This window comes from Periophthalmus magnuspinnatus, chromosome 2 (assembly GCF_009829125.3).
Source record: "Periophthalmus magnuspinnatus isolate fPerMag1 chromosome 2, fPerMag1.2.pri, whole genome shotgun sequence".
Classification (NCBI taxonomy): Eukaryota; Metazoa; Chordata; class Actinopteri; order Gobiiformes; family Gobiidae; genus Periophthalmus; species Periophthalmus magnuspinnatus.
Window position 1 is genome coordinate 4585436 of NC_047127.1, and position 13973 is coordinate 4599408.

The 13973-nt window shown below is 40.9% G+C and overlaps 1 protein-coding gene across 4 annotated transcripts in view; it reads right to left on the reverse strand.

The window, feature by feature from the left end:
• The window catches only part of LOC117384024 (neural cell adhesion molecule 2-like), a 509480-nt gene that overhangs the window by 285667 nt on the left and 209840 nt on the right, over positions 1 to 13973 (reverse strand). The gene's annotated exons all lie outside the window — the stretch shown is intronic.

The window sequence follows — 13973 nt, forward strand, 5'->3', positions numbered from 1 at the left end:
GCGCATTTGACAAAGGTTTGATCTGGAAATCTTTGGATATGACTTCAATTATTCACTCAAATCTATTTAACATGGACCTGTAGCTTCTCTACTGCCCAGGGCGGAGACACAGAGGGGGCTGGAGGGGAACTGGAGAAATGTAACCCTAGAGATCCTCAAAGATCTGAATCTAACTCTACTCTTCCTTTAACTCCCCTCTTCCTCTGCTCTTACTCTAGTCTTCCTCTAACTCTATTCTTCCTCTAACTCCCCTCTTCCTCTTCTCTTCCTCTACCTCTCCTCTTCTCTTCCTCTACCTCTCCTCTTCTCTTCCTCTACTCTTCCTCTAACTCTCCTCTTCCACTTCTCTGCTATTATTCTAACTCCCTTCTTCCTCTTCTCTTCCTCTAAATCAGTGCTTCTCAATTATTTTCTATCCCCCCCGAAAAAATAAAATAAATGAAATGATATAATATAATGAAATTTAATTAAATATCAAATAAAAAATAAAATTAAATAAACATCAAATGAATAAATTAAAATTAAATAAATATCAAATTAAAACAAGTAATTTAGCAGTTTGGTACACCACCTTATATGATGCTCAGTGCTGCTGCTTTAAGTGACATTTACAAAGTGGATGATTGTTGGCAACATTTGGCACGTTTACGCTGAAAAAACTCCAGCGTCTTATCAGCGTGACTGAGGTGTAATGAGGTGGCACCTTAACTTATTTGGCTTCATACTGTCCGCTGCCACAGCAGACACCGGTCTGTCCTCGTGTCCCACCGGAGTCACGGTGAAGCCAAGTGCTAAATACTCTTCATCAGACTTCCTCGTCTTATTTTTCGGGTGACTTTACCTCCGTCTATATCCGCCTTTCTTTTCATCCCTATTAAAATGTTTTCCATAGTGTCTTTTTAGCAAAAGTGTCTCTTGTTCACTGTCCTGTGTTACGATCTGTATCATTAAATGTATCTATCAGGTCAATTTACAGGTCAGATTTGAGAGACGAGCCCACCTGGTAATAAAACAAAAACACCCAAGTGAATAAAAACACATGGACTTGAATAAATGCAAGAAAGACAAGACAAATGCCATACTGTGAAACATTCCAGGCAACTGCATCTCCATGGAGACGACCATTGGAACCAAGTATTTTAACATATTTTTTCTAAAGCAACCACAACAACTACTAATACTACCATTTTCATTTTAATGCTCTCACTTCTTACACTGTGAACGACTCAGCAACGACAACAACAAGAATTGATTTTCGAAGTAACTGATCCACACTTAAACTAAAAATAAGACAAAATAGCACTTTTATTTTGCAATTTAATTTACAAATTCATGAGGCATCTTGTTCCCTGTACAATCCACGACATTTCTCAGTTTCATAATTCTTTCCAATTCAAATTTTTCATAATATAATTCTCACTAAAAGCAGCCAACATTGTCTTTTATTCAACGCAAAATTCAAACAGCTTTTGGGTGTTTTGGACTCTGGAGGCTCCCGTACACAGCTAAACCATTTCTGTGCCGTTTCTTACAACAGAATCACTGTCAGTTTTGCCTTTTCAAATAGAATGACTGCTGTTTAAATAATTGAACCTTCTATTCCAAAGACAGAGAAAATTATCCTCTAAACGCCTTACAATTTCGACGGCGTCTACTTACATCTTTTCGCGAATTTACAATTTGTTGCGTGCCATTTCCTGCTAGTCTTAGAAACCGAAGAAAAGACTCTGAAAATGAACACATTTCCATTAAATTACCTGCAAAATGGGTGAAGACTGTCTGTGTGGTGCCAATTTTGTGCCTCGTTTTTGCCATGTTGCTTGAATCTGGTAATAGGCTATTGTCATGCTTCGTTCAACAATCAGTATAAAACCTTAAAGTGCGACTAAACACTGAAACTAAAACCGCATTTCAAACAGAGCAGAAGTGTGGAGGAGGAAGAGGAAGAGGGGCGGGGTCTGGAGGACGAAAGGGAAGAGTGAGGGGGAGGGGGAGGGGCGGAGTCTCCAGGGCTAAAGGGGAAAGAAAAAAATGTATCTCTATAGCAAACCCAAAGATCTTACTCTTCCTCTACTCTTAATCTAACTCTGCTCTTTTCTTTTTTGACTCTTCCTCCAACTGTCCTCTTCACTTACTCTACTCTTCTTCCAAGAGGAGGAGCGGGGGGTAGGGTCTCAAGGACTAAAGGGGAGAGTGAGGAAGAGGAGGAAGGGCAGGGTCTTAAGGACTAAAAAGGAAAGAGAGGAGGAGGGCGTGGTCTCGAGGACGAAAGAAGAGAGTGAGGAGGAGGAAGCGGGGCGGGGTCTGGAGGACTAACGGAAGAGTGAGGAGGAAGAGGAGGGGCGGGGTCTCCAGGACTAAAGGGGACTTTTTTTCCTCTACTCTTCTTCGACTCTTCCTCCAACTCCCCTCTTCCTTTTCTCTTACTCTACTCTTCTTCTAGGAGGAGAAGACTCGAGATATAAGGAAGAGTGTGATCGCTCTAACAGATAACCACACTTTAAACTCCGCCCCTGCAGTCAGCCCCTGTTTCTTTATTTCATTCTTTCTTTTTTTCTTTCTTTATTTCAAGCTGATTAATAAAAACATGTATCCAGTTAACACTTAATGAACATTTCACATATTTTTTTCATATTTAAGCTCGAACAGGAGTGGAAAGAAGAATTGTAATGTAATCAGAAACAGCTGGTAGTAATCAGGGCAGTCTTGTGTGATGTCACCATGTACTTGAAACGTACCTAGCTTGCAGTAAAAAGAGAGAGGGACAGTAAACAATGCTATTAAAACACCATATTCACAGTTAAGTAGCTCAATTAAATATTTTCTTGTACTTAAAATCTCCAAAAGTGACTGTAATCTTAGCATCTTTAGCATTTTGTTATGCTAGCAAAGTCTTATTCAAACCTCCAGTATGGTTAGCTAACAGGTCAGCACGTTCACACACTTCATAACAAACTTTTGTCAAGTTTCATATAACATTCAGCACAATACGTTCAATTTCAAACATGCTAGCTTCTCTAAAAATGATCCAACTTTTAACATCTTTAGCATCCTGTTACGCTAGCAAGCCTCATTCAAAACGCCAGTAGAATTAGCTAACGGGTCGGCGAGTTCACACTGTTCGTGATAGGCTTTTTTAAAATCACATTTCATTCAATATTTGGCATAATACTTTCAATTTCAAAAAGCTAGCACCTCCAAAACAACCCTAGTTTTAACATCTTTAGCATCCTGTTATGATAGCGAACCTCATTCAGAACTCCAGTAGAATTAGCTAACGGGTCGGCAAGTTCACACACTTCATCTTGTTGACCACTATTTCATACGGACTCGGTGGTACATGGATTACCAACAATCAATATTCCATTTGGCCCTGGCTTTGCTTACTTCAAAATGTGCGGGCCAGTTTGTCTTGAAGCGGAGCCGGGGTAAAAAAAAAAATAGCAGGAAAGTGAATTTATCATGGCAAAATGCGGCGCAGTTCTGATTGGTATTGATTGCCTTATGTAAGATTTTGCGAGGGGACATTTTGGGTAACGGTTGTACGCGTTTTTGCGAGCTGTACAGCCAAACGGACAACGACGCTAGCGAAGATGACAAAGCAAAAAACGCAAAGGAAGACACGGTCAGTCCACTCATTTGGATCGCAATTCTAAAAGTCAGTGATACTTTATGGGTATACTAGTACAATTGCAAGATAGGGTCAACTCATTTGTCAGGAAAGAACATTAAAAGGCCCTGGTCTTACAGTATTGCTTAACTTAAGACTTCAACACTTGTATTCCAATATGCTGTATGGAGAATTATGTATTATTAAACTTTCAGTAACTCTGTACTGTCCTGCTTACATTTAAGTGACTCTACTCCCCAACCAGAGCCTATGAAGTTTCTGTTGCACATTTATGTATCACCAATACAATATAATCCAAACATCCATATAACAGAGAAAGAGACTTGAGAAATCTAATTGTGTTTGTGTTGCCCAGTAGAGGTGTATCGTTATCGACGGTATGTATAAAAGTTTTGAGTTTGTGTCAGAAGAAAAGCTAAAACGACATATGCCACCAGTCAGATCCGCTGTTTGAGCCAATAGGATCACACGCTGCACACTGCACACGTGTCAAAAGCAACAACACGGACATGTAGATGCCACCGTTTGTGAAGAAAGGAGAATGTCCCATGATGCCCCTGCAGCTTTTAAGGTCCCAGATGCATTTTGGTTTTGCCAAGGCCACAAGTGCTAAAGGAGAAAAGGAGACAAACAACAGCATTAGCAGCATTAGCTCGACTGAGACACAGAGTCTGTGTCCTCAGAAAACAAAGTGCAACAGCACAAGGTCCAACACAAGGTCCAACAGCACATATGCTGCAGCACAGACAGATTCACATCTTTTCTGATGTTGACAAAAATAAAATACAATATAAAGTTTACAGCACAGTTTCATTTATTGGGTGGAGGAGATACAGAGACAGGGAAATGTGTTTGTAGAACACAACATAAAATAGAACTTTATTCAATTTGCTTTACAGAACAGGAAGTGTTAAAACTATACAACTGCAATGTAATTAAATATAGTAAAGTTTTTTTTTGTACACATTGTTGTTCTCTACATAAATTTATAGTTTGCGCTTTAGAAAAGGCATTATTGAAAAATGACGACAAACAACTGGCGAATACGAACCCTCCATATCATGAGCTCTTCTATATCACCAGGAACTTTCCCACGATCACTTTAAATATCGTACCATGAGGTTCATCCCAAAACAATATCATACCATGATATTTGGATATGGTTCCATCCCTTTTGCCCGGTGACATAAAGATGGTCCAGACTGTAGACGCAGAGGGCAGTGACAGAGGGACAGCTGATGGACAGAACACTCCACACAAGTACTGAACATCCCTGTTACACCAGCCCAGCGTCGAGACCACTGCTAATTATAAACACTGCATTGACAGGAGTTTTGTTTCGTTGCCATGGCGATAGTGAGACCACCGTGAATATGTACTTTTGTTACAGCTGCTTCTACGGATGCTAAATAGACCGTTTAATGCATTGAGCGCATTTGCCATTGTTAACATTCAAGACCAAGAGTTTAATAATAATTGGATCTTGTGAATGACTTCATATTATATCCAGTTTATTATATTTTGATAATCCTGCTTGTTACGTGGACTAAACCTCAAAATGTATTTGTAAATGGTAAAAGGTCACATTTTTATGCAGCGCTTTTCCACCTCCAAGGCAGTCAGAGCGCTTTAAATCAAGGAACCACTCACCCATTCACACACCAGAGCACACACACACACACTGGGGATGAGGTGGGTTAAGTGTCTTGCTCAAGGACAACGGCAGGATTCATCTGTGGGAGCTGGAATTTTTAAATATTTTTTATGTTGAGAGTCATAGTCAAGTTACCAACCTTTGGACGAACACTCTACCAATTGAGCTATTGTCGCCATATTTGTAAAACTGTATAAAAATAAAAAAATAAATAAAAACTCCATGTACAATAAGAAATAATTAATAAAAAATAAGCCGATGTTAAAAAAAAAAAAAAAAAAAAAGCAGGAAAGTGAATTTATCATGGCATACAGCTGCTATCACTGCTACTATTACTACTGCTACTGCAGCCACTACTACAGCCTTTACTACAGCTACTACTACTACTACTATAGCTACTAGTACTACAGCTACTACAGCCACTGCTACAGCCTTTACTACAGCTACTACTACTATTACTACTACAGCCACTACTACAGCCTTTACTACAGCTACTAATACTACTACTGCTCCTACTACAGCTCCTACTACTTTAAGACCACAAGATGCAATATTAGTCTCACACATTTCATTTTTGTGTATTTACTCACAAAAACCACATAAAAACAACAGGCATCCATTTCCTTTGTTCAAATTTGTCAAGGACATCCATACACCAGAGTACACAGACACTGGGGGCGAGGTGGGTTAAGTGTCTTGCTCAAGGACACAACAACAACAGGAGTCATCTGTGGGAGCTGGAATCGCACCGCCAACCTGTGTGTCAGCTTTTTTTTTTTTATGTTGAGAGTGGGATTCAAGCGACTAACCTTCGAACAAACACAGAGCTATTGTCGCCCAATCTGTAAAACTGTATTTAAAAAAAAGAAAAAAAAAACTCCACGTATAATAGAAATAATTAATAAAAAAAATAAGCCGAGGGTAAAAAAAAAAAATTGCAGTAAAGTGAATTTATCATGGTAAAATGCGGCGCAGTTTTGATTGGTATTGATTGCCTTATGTAAGAATTTGCGAGGGGAAATTTTGGGTAACGTTACAAAAAATAACCTCTAACTAGTAGTAATGGTTGTAGTAGTAGTAGTAGGAGGAGGAGAAGGAGCTGGCAAGCTGACAAAGATGTGTACTAATACTATTAACTGCAGTATTTGTACTTTTACATCAGTACCAATAGTGCGTTACCATCTACGTCAACCATTTTCCAGCGTACTATACATTTACAGCCCCTGATCGTGTAGGTTCACCTGCCCCTTGTCCCCCACCTGGGCTGATTTACAGTGGTCATGTGTCTTGGAGGGAAAGGTCACCGTGGAGGTAAAGGTCACCACGCTCCATCAGGCTCTCCGCGGGACGTCCTGCCTGATACGCCGCGGTAATGGAGGACACAATGCTCGTACAAGACAGAGGGACCGGGGTTTAGGGCGTTTCAAAGGTCTACAGGACAGATCGATGGGTTTCGCTCACATACATTAGCTCAATTTAAAATGATAGGGGTTTGAGAAAATTGTACGGTCAGAAATCGAGGTGGAATGAGTCGTTTCTTGACCTGGTTCGTGGTGAGTGTCTCTGTAGTTATTGGGTCTAACCGCAGGAAACAAAAACTCCATCAGCAAAAACAAACAAAAAGGACTTACCATTTACCACAACAGCTTCAGAGAGTGGTGTTCGTAATAAACCCTGAAGATGTGACGGTGACAGTGGAAAAGACTTTAAGACAAAAGATGAATACGGCAAGTCTGTGGAGTCAAGTCCTCACAAATAATGAGAAGTTAACCACCGATTGTCAACACTGCGTAAATACACAAACATGGGAAGTAAAATGTCTAGACCAGGGGTGTCAAACTCAATCTCACCAAAGGCCACATCAACAAAATGGTTGCCCTCAAATTTGCATAGATGTAAAAAAAAATATGACTGTGTAAATGCCCATCTCCTGATAAACAGACATTTAAAACATCTTCATTTTAATTTGCCTTGTCGCGGGCCGTATAAAACAACCTGGTGGGCCACATTTGGCCCCCGAGCCTTGAGTTTGACACATGTGGTCTAGACCAATTGACTATTTACTACTACAGCTAGAATCTGGAATTTCCCCACTGTGGGACTAATAAAGGCATATCTTATCTTATCTTATCTTATCTTACTACACTATACTACTACTATTGCTACAACTAGTACTACTACTAATATTATTACAGCTACCTCTCCTACAACTATTACTACTACTGCTAGAGATACTACTATTACTACAACCATAGCTGCTACTATTACTACTACAGCTACTACTGCAGCTACAACTACTACTACTGCTACTACTACTACACCTATTACTACTACTGCTACTACTACTACAGCTGCTACTACTACTACTACAGCCACTGATACAGCTACTACTGCTTTAAGACCACAAGATGCAATATTAGTCTCACACATTTAACTTTTGTGCATTTACTCACAAAAACCACATAAAAACAACAGGCATCCATTTCCTTTGTTCATATTTGTCAAGGGCACAAATCTGAGCGCAGGGCCGTGTTTAACAATAACACGACTCCAGCGTCTGTCATTGTCTTTCAAATAAAGTAGTTTCTCCATCGGAAGTTTCCTTTTAGCGCGGCAGACGAACCCCAAACCCAAATGTGTTTACTTTTTTGTCTCAGTAATACCAAAACGCAAGCACGTAGTTGTTGCTAAAAGACTAAAAAGATAACAAAAATGAGGCGCGTGCGGCGACAGATGCGGAGCTGCCGTTAGCGTGGGCTGCTTCTGTGTAAATGAATAGCCGTATGGTTAATTAACAGGAAATCCTTTTGTCTTCAGGCTCTGACCAGGGCAATTTGTGGGTGTTCAGCCGAAAATGCATCGAAATGATTAATTAAGGATCCCAAATGAGAGCTCACAGGCTTTGGACTAGCAGCTCCGGAGTTGGAACCTCCTCCTAACTCCTTTTACTTCGACTCTGCAGAGGAGAATGAAGTAGGAGGAGAGTGCGTCAACAATTCCCACAGCGTTTATTTTGATCTTTAATAAGAATAATAATGCACAAGGCGCTCTGAAAATGACAGAATTCGTGCAGTTTTCAGACATATGTGTGCAGCGGGAGTGGAGACGGAGGTGGGTAGTACTTACTTACATTTATACGTGTACTTTTACTTGAGTAATACTTAACTACAACCTGAATAAAGGTTTTGGTCACTTTTCCCATTGAGAAATATATATATATGCACACTACCAGTTGAAAGTATGCTTTTTTGTCCTGATTTTGACTACTTTTTACATTTTATATACACACATAAGACATCAAATATATGAACCAAGATATTTTAAAAAAGGAAATAACTACTAACTCTATCACCCTTTGCTTTGTCGAAAAATATTTACTGCACTAAGACAAGAAGGTGGCCGAACCTCCGTCATAAATGTTACACAGCGTATATTTAATATGAGACTTTTGATACTACAACTTCAGATTGTCCCTGTAATGTAAAATTGTAAATAGTCACATTTTTATACAACGCAAATAACTTTACATCAACGAACTAGTCACAAATTCACACACACATTCATACACCAGTGTACACAGATACTGGGGACGATGTGGGTTAAGTGTCTTGCCCGAGGACACAGCGACAGCATTCATGTGTTGTGGGAGCTGGATTCGAACCGCCAACCTTCGGATCAATGGGAAAACACTGAGGTCCTGCTGCAATACAAGTAAAAGAGGCACCGTTTCACACTTTTAAGACCTTTAACACAAGTTACCCCCTCAAAAACAGACCTGGGGTTGTGTTTTGTTTCATTCACACATGTCTGAGTAACACTTTATTATTAGTCTGTACATCTCCAAAGTTCAAAACGCTCTGTTCCACCTTGTGATGTCATGAAGTGGTAGTTTGCAAGTTAACAGCTCCTTTTACCTTTAGTTCAGCAGAGATCGACAATTCCAGGGCTGAAATCATCCAAATGAGTCGAGTAGGAAGCGTATAGAGTTTAAAAACACAGTGGAGCACTTCCTGTATCACCACATGATGACATCACAAGGTGGAACAGAGTGTTTCAGTTTGAGAGAAAAACTCAGCCTAAATTTGCAGCGTTTTGTGTTAAACGTGAATGAAACAAAACACAACTCCAGGTCTGTTTATGACGAGGAACAACATTAAAACACGGATGAGGCGTGGCGTCAAACGAGCGCTTTAACTGCATTCAGATTCATCCCGGAATCGAGAGTGTTAAACGACCAGGTCCAGAGGCCAACCTCCCCACACTTTGATTACACTTGGGTAATTGCATTGCATTGTCACTGCGCAGTAAATAACCAAACCCACCCGGTCAGCAGCGTATGTGCAGATAGAAACCGCTCGCCTCCTCCGTTACCACCCGCGCCCATAAATCTCATTTCCTTTCAATTATACACACACAAATGACTGCGATAAAATCCATGAATTTCAAATGACGATCTGGCCATTAGTAAGTCCGTGTTATATGGTGTGTGGAGGGGGGGTGTGAAACTGCTCCGCTATCATCCAGCAAATAGACTCATCCCATTCGGACCGCCATGTAAATCTACTCTATTTACGGCGGCGCCAAATGCCCGGGGGTTGTTTGAAACGCCAGTGATGGAGCTCGCCGCGTGCACGTTGAAGTGGCCGGGAAGTTTTGACAGATGCGAAAGGGAGATTGATGCGGACTTCAAAGCTAGCATCGCGAGCGGGTTATCGGAGTGGAGATGGAGCTGGTTAAATCGGACATCTTTGAAGTACCGCAGGTGGGAGAAAGTGGTGAAGGAAAAGGGGAGGAGGGGGAGGAAGGACAGCGATAGAACAGCTAATAGTTGCGCCATTAGAGACATCATTGCTTTAAACAGGCTATTCCGGGATTTGGGAATTTGGGAATGTGAATGAATCAATACAGCAACAGCGTTTCATTAGATTAGACGCATTTTAAGTCGGTGGAATCTATGGAGGGGCGATTAAATCAAAAGAAATAAGACAGTAATGGAATAACTGATTTTCAAATTGACTTTTGATTCACATTTACTGTTTTAATCTAATTTGAAACTCATTTAAAATTTCACTAAAACGACTGATTTTTGATGTGATCCTCTTTTGTTAAAATGATCCAAATTTGCCTTCTGCTTTTGTGAGATAGACCTCCAATAGTATCACACCTGCACCAGACAAAAAAAAAACAAAAGATAATACAGGGATGTCAACAATTCACTCGTCTTTAGACATACCGCATTTTCTGGAGTGTAAGTCGCACTGGAGAATAAGTCGCACCAGCCAAAAATGCATAATAATGAAGAAAAAAAAACATATTTCACATATAAGTCACATCTGAGCACCCCCGGCCAAACTATGAAAAAAAACCTGCAACTTATTGTCCAGAAAATACAGTAGTTAACAGGGGAATCTGTGGACAGTGGCAGTGTTAAATGTCCTACACTATATATGTATGCTAGCTTCTACCATGTTCTTCAAAAGCGAGAAGTTTTTTGTTTCATTCACACATCATACTCGTAAATATCGCCTATCTCTCTCGATCCTTAAGTCGGCAAATTAATATTATAATGCTGATTTAGGTGAAAATGTATATATACGAACATTTAAAAACAACTTGACCAAAGTGCTTCACATAAAAAGTCAACAAAAACACGTACAGATAACACAAGGTCAATAAAACGCCAAGATATCCTGTATAGTTTGTATTAAATGCCAGGGAGAAGAGGTGGGTTTTTAGTTATATTAAAAATCACTTCATGTGCTTTGAAATGCTTTTTGAGAATGCTCTGTTCAGTTTGAGAGAAGATGGAATTGGTCATGTCTTCCTGTCAGGAGACCTCGATCTAGTACTTGCAGAGTTCTCCAAAGTCGATTTCACCGTCTGGCATTTCAAACCAAAACCTGTCTCCTGCTTTGGTCGCTCCACGTTTCCCTCAATCGAGTTTTAATTCCATAGTTTGACATTTCAGTTAGCTCCTTTGGCTCTGGGTTCACTGTTAACATTACCAGAGGATGTTGTACGACTCAAGAAGTGATGTAGAACTTTTTGTTTATAGATGGGATGCCGCTATCGGTGTTTCCCATTCAAGAATTTTTCAACCGGTATACATCGCTAAACTGTATGTCTACTTCCGCTGTGTTGTACGGCAGCTTCAAACCAAAACCTTCACCCGCCTTAGTTGCTCTGCGCTCGTGTTTTCTTGGTTTGATCTTTCGCTCTCTCCTCACTGCTGCTGGGGTCTCATTTGTTTTATTCAGTGTAGGCTTGATGGTGGCCCAGTCAACTTCTCCAAAGAAGATTTCAACTTCTGGAGTTTCGTAAGGCAACGCCAACCACTGTGTTACTGGAGGCACCTTAACAATGTCGGGCTTCTGAGTCTGATGGTCTTCTACAGTTGAACCCTTTACCTTGATGTCCTTTGGTGTCATCCACTCTTTGTTTTGTGAGTCTCAACTTTTCCAAAACAGATGTCGACTTCTGGAGCATTGTAAGGCAAGTCCAGTCAATCTCCTACTTTAGAGGCTTTACACTTTAGTTTTCTAACTGTTGCTTGAGAGGTCCTTAGTCACCATCCACATTGGGTCTGGTGCTCTTGGCGTCTTCAATGAGGGAGCTCACCTCTGATTTGAGATTTTACCTGCTGTCCACACACTGTTCAGTAACAGTTTGGAGAGATGACTTGTTCAATGGTCAGAAGATTTCCTCGTTTGAGTCGTCATCAGGCATTTCAAACCAAAAACGCTCACCAGCCCTGGTAGCAGAATGCCATTGTTTTATGACTTTCACTGGAGCCGAGCGGAAGGACGGCTTTGGTGTGTGTGCCTGAAAACCTTGGCCCTCCTCTGTGGTAGTGGGACCACAACTGACTCTCAAGAGACTGTTTAGACTCGTAGTTGTTACAAGCCATACCACAAAATCTTTTAGAACACTTTCTTTTTCCCATTTTTAACAGTAAGTTTGGGCTATGTGTCTGTTCGCGTTCACCTACAACTGCTTATGAGCTGAAATCTACTCCTCCTCAGTTTGTGTGTGTCCACGAGAGCTGTGATCATCAAAGGACTTTGATCTGCTCCTGTTTTCCACTCACAGAAAAGGTTACAGAATGGAACATGTGACTTCTCTGCGGTTGCTTGGGCCTTATAGTCATGGGGAAAGTACAGAGTTTAGGGATGTGAGAATTCTTTTTTAGCCACCCAGTAAAGCCTATACAATAGAATATAACTTTAAGAGATACATTTATACCCAGGTAAGCGTTGTAAATACAGATATGTTCTTCATGCTCAGGTAAAATATCTGTATAATCCCTCAGTCGTCCACGTCTGATCCATAGCAAAGGGAAAATAAAATCTGTCAACTGGACAAAACGTTGTAGGAGTGAAGACATTTTGCTGCTCATTCACTTCTGGTCTGGACACTGCCTTATATCTGTCTGAAGGGAGGAGCTAACTACACTGAAACTCAAAACACCTATTGTTTACGGTTTCTGTAAGTGTGCACTGTGCCTGAGGCCTACTTAACATAGTCATTCAAGCCCCTAATGAGTGATTTCACACATATAAGCATCCTCGCTAGCCCTATTCTCTTTGTTTTCTTCAGGTAAACTCAAAATATGTTTTCACTTATATATTTGCTCTTGTTTCAATTTAACTTTTCATTTTTTTCTATTAGCAGATATTACTCTGCCTCTAGTTAAAAAACACACTCAGAAGGTACTGCAGCAGCCAGTTTTATTACAACAATCACTCAGCCCTTACACATGTGTCCACTCCACAGCCTTATCGCTCCCACCTCCACCCCGCTTGCCCTCACAACCCCCACACCCCCGCACCCCCCACACACTCACACCACTCTGAGGGGTTTGGATTGATCTGTAGCATCGTCGCAGATAGCCCCCCCACCACCACATCCATTCAGTGAGTAAGTGCTGGGACAAGCTGTTCTTTCAGGCAACAATAGGCCTTCTAATAGCTCCTGTTTGTCTCCTTTAAGGCAAAACACACACACACGTACACACACGTATGGACACACATCGCGTTAGGACGTTACACATCACCGGCCCTCGCTGTGGTCGGGCTGAAGACCTCCTCAATCTGGACGTTTGATTTCGATCTCTAACTCTCACTCGCGCCAATCCAGAGGTCATTTCAGTCCCATCCGCACCTGATCTGTACAACTCATCGAAAGCATTAAGGGCTAAGTAAAAGAACAAATTAAGGTTGTGAACTTTGACCTTGTGGTGCAGGGGTTGGGCTAGGTCTGTCACAAAATGGGTTAGCGTAAAAAGTTAGCTTACAGCCTATAAAGAGCCATCATATTAGGTACAGCAAGCGAAATTACACACTTTTTTTCTACTATAGGCTACTTAAATAAGGGATTACATCGCGCCAACGTGCAGACAGATCCAAAATGAGTTGCTTTTATTCTGATAATAACGGCTCAAATTGCCTTCACTACGCAGAACAACTTCAGTGCAAGCCGCTGCTATACATTTGGGATTTAGAATACACACTTTATCAAAACTTTACAAAGATGTGAGTCTGGTCCCTGGATAATCTCCCCGAGTTCAGATGGGACGTGCAAGGTCTGTTCCATAGACTGTATATATAAATGGACAGAGCTAACCTGCTAGCCGCCGTGTTACAAATAGGAAGTGAGCATGGGCGCACTTCCGGCTTCACTGACTCCAAT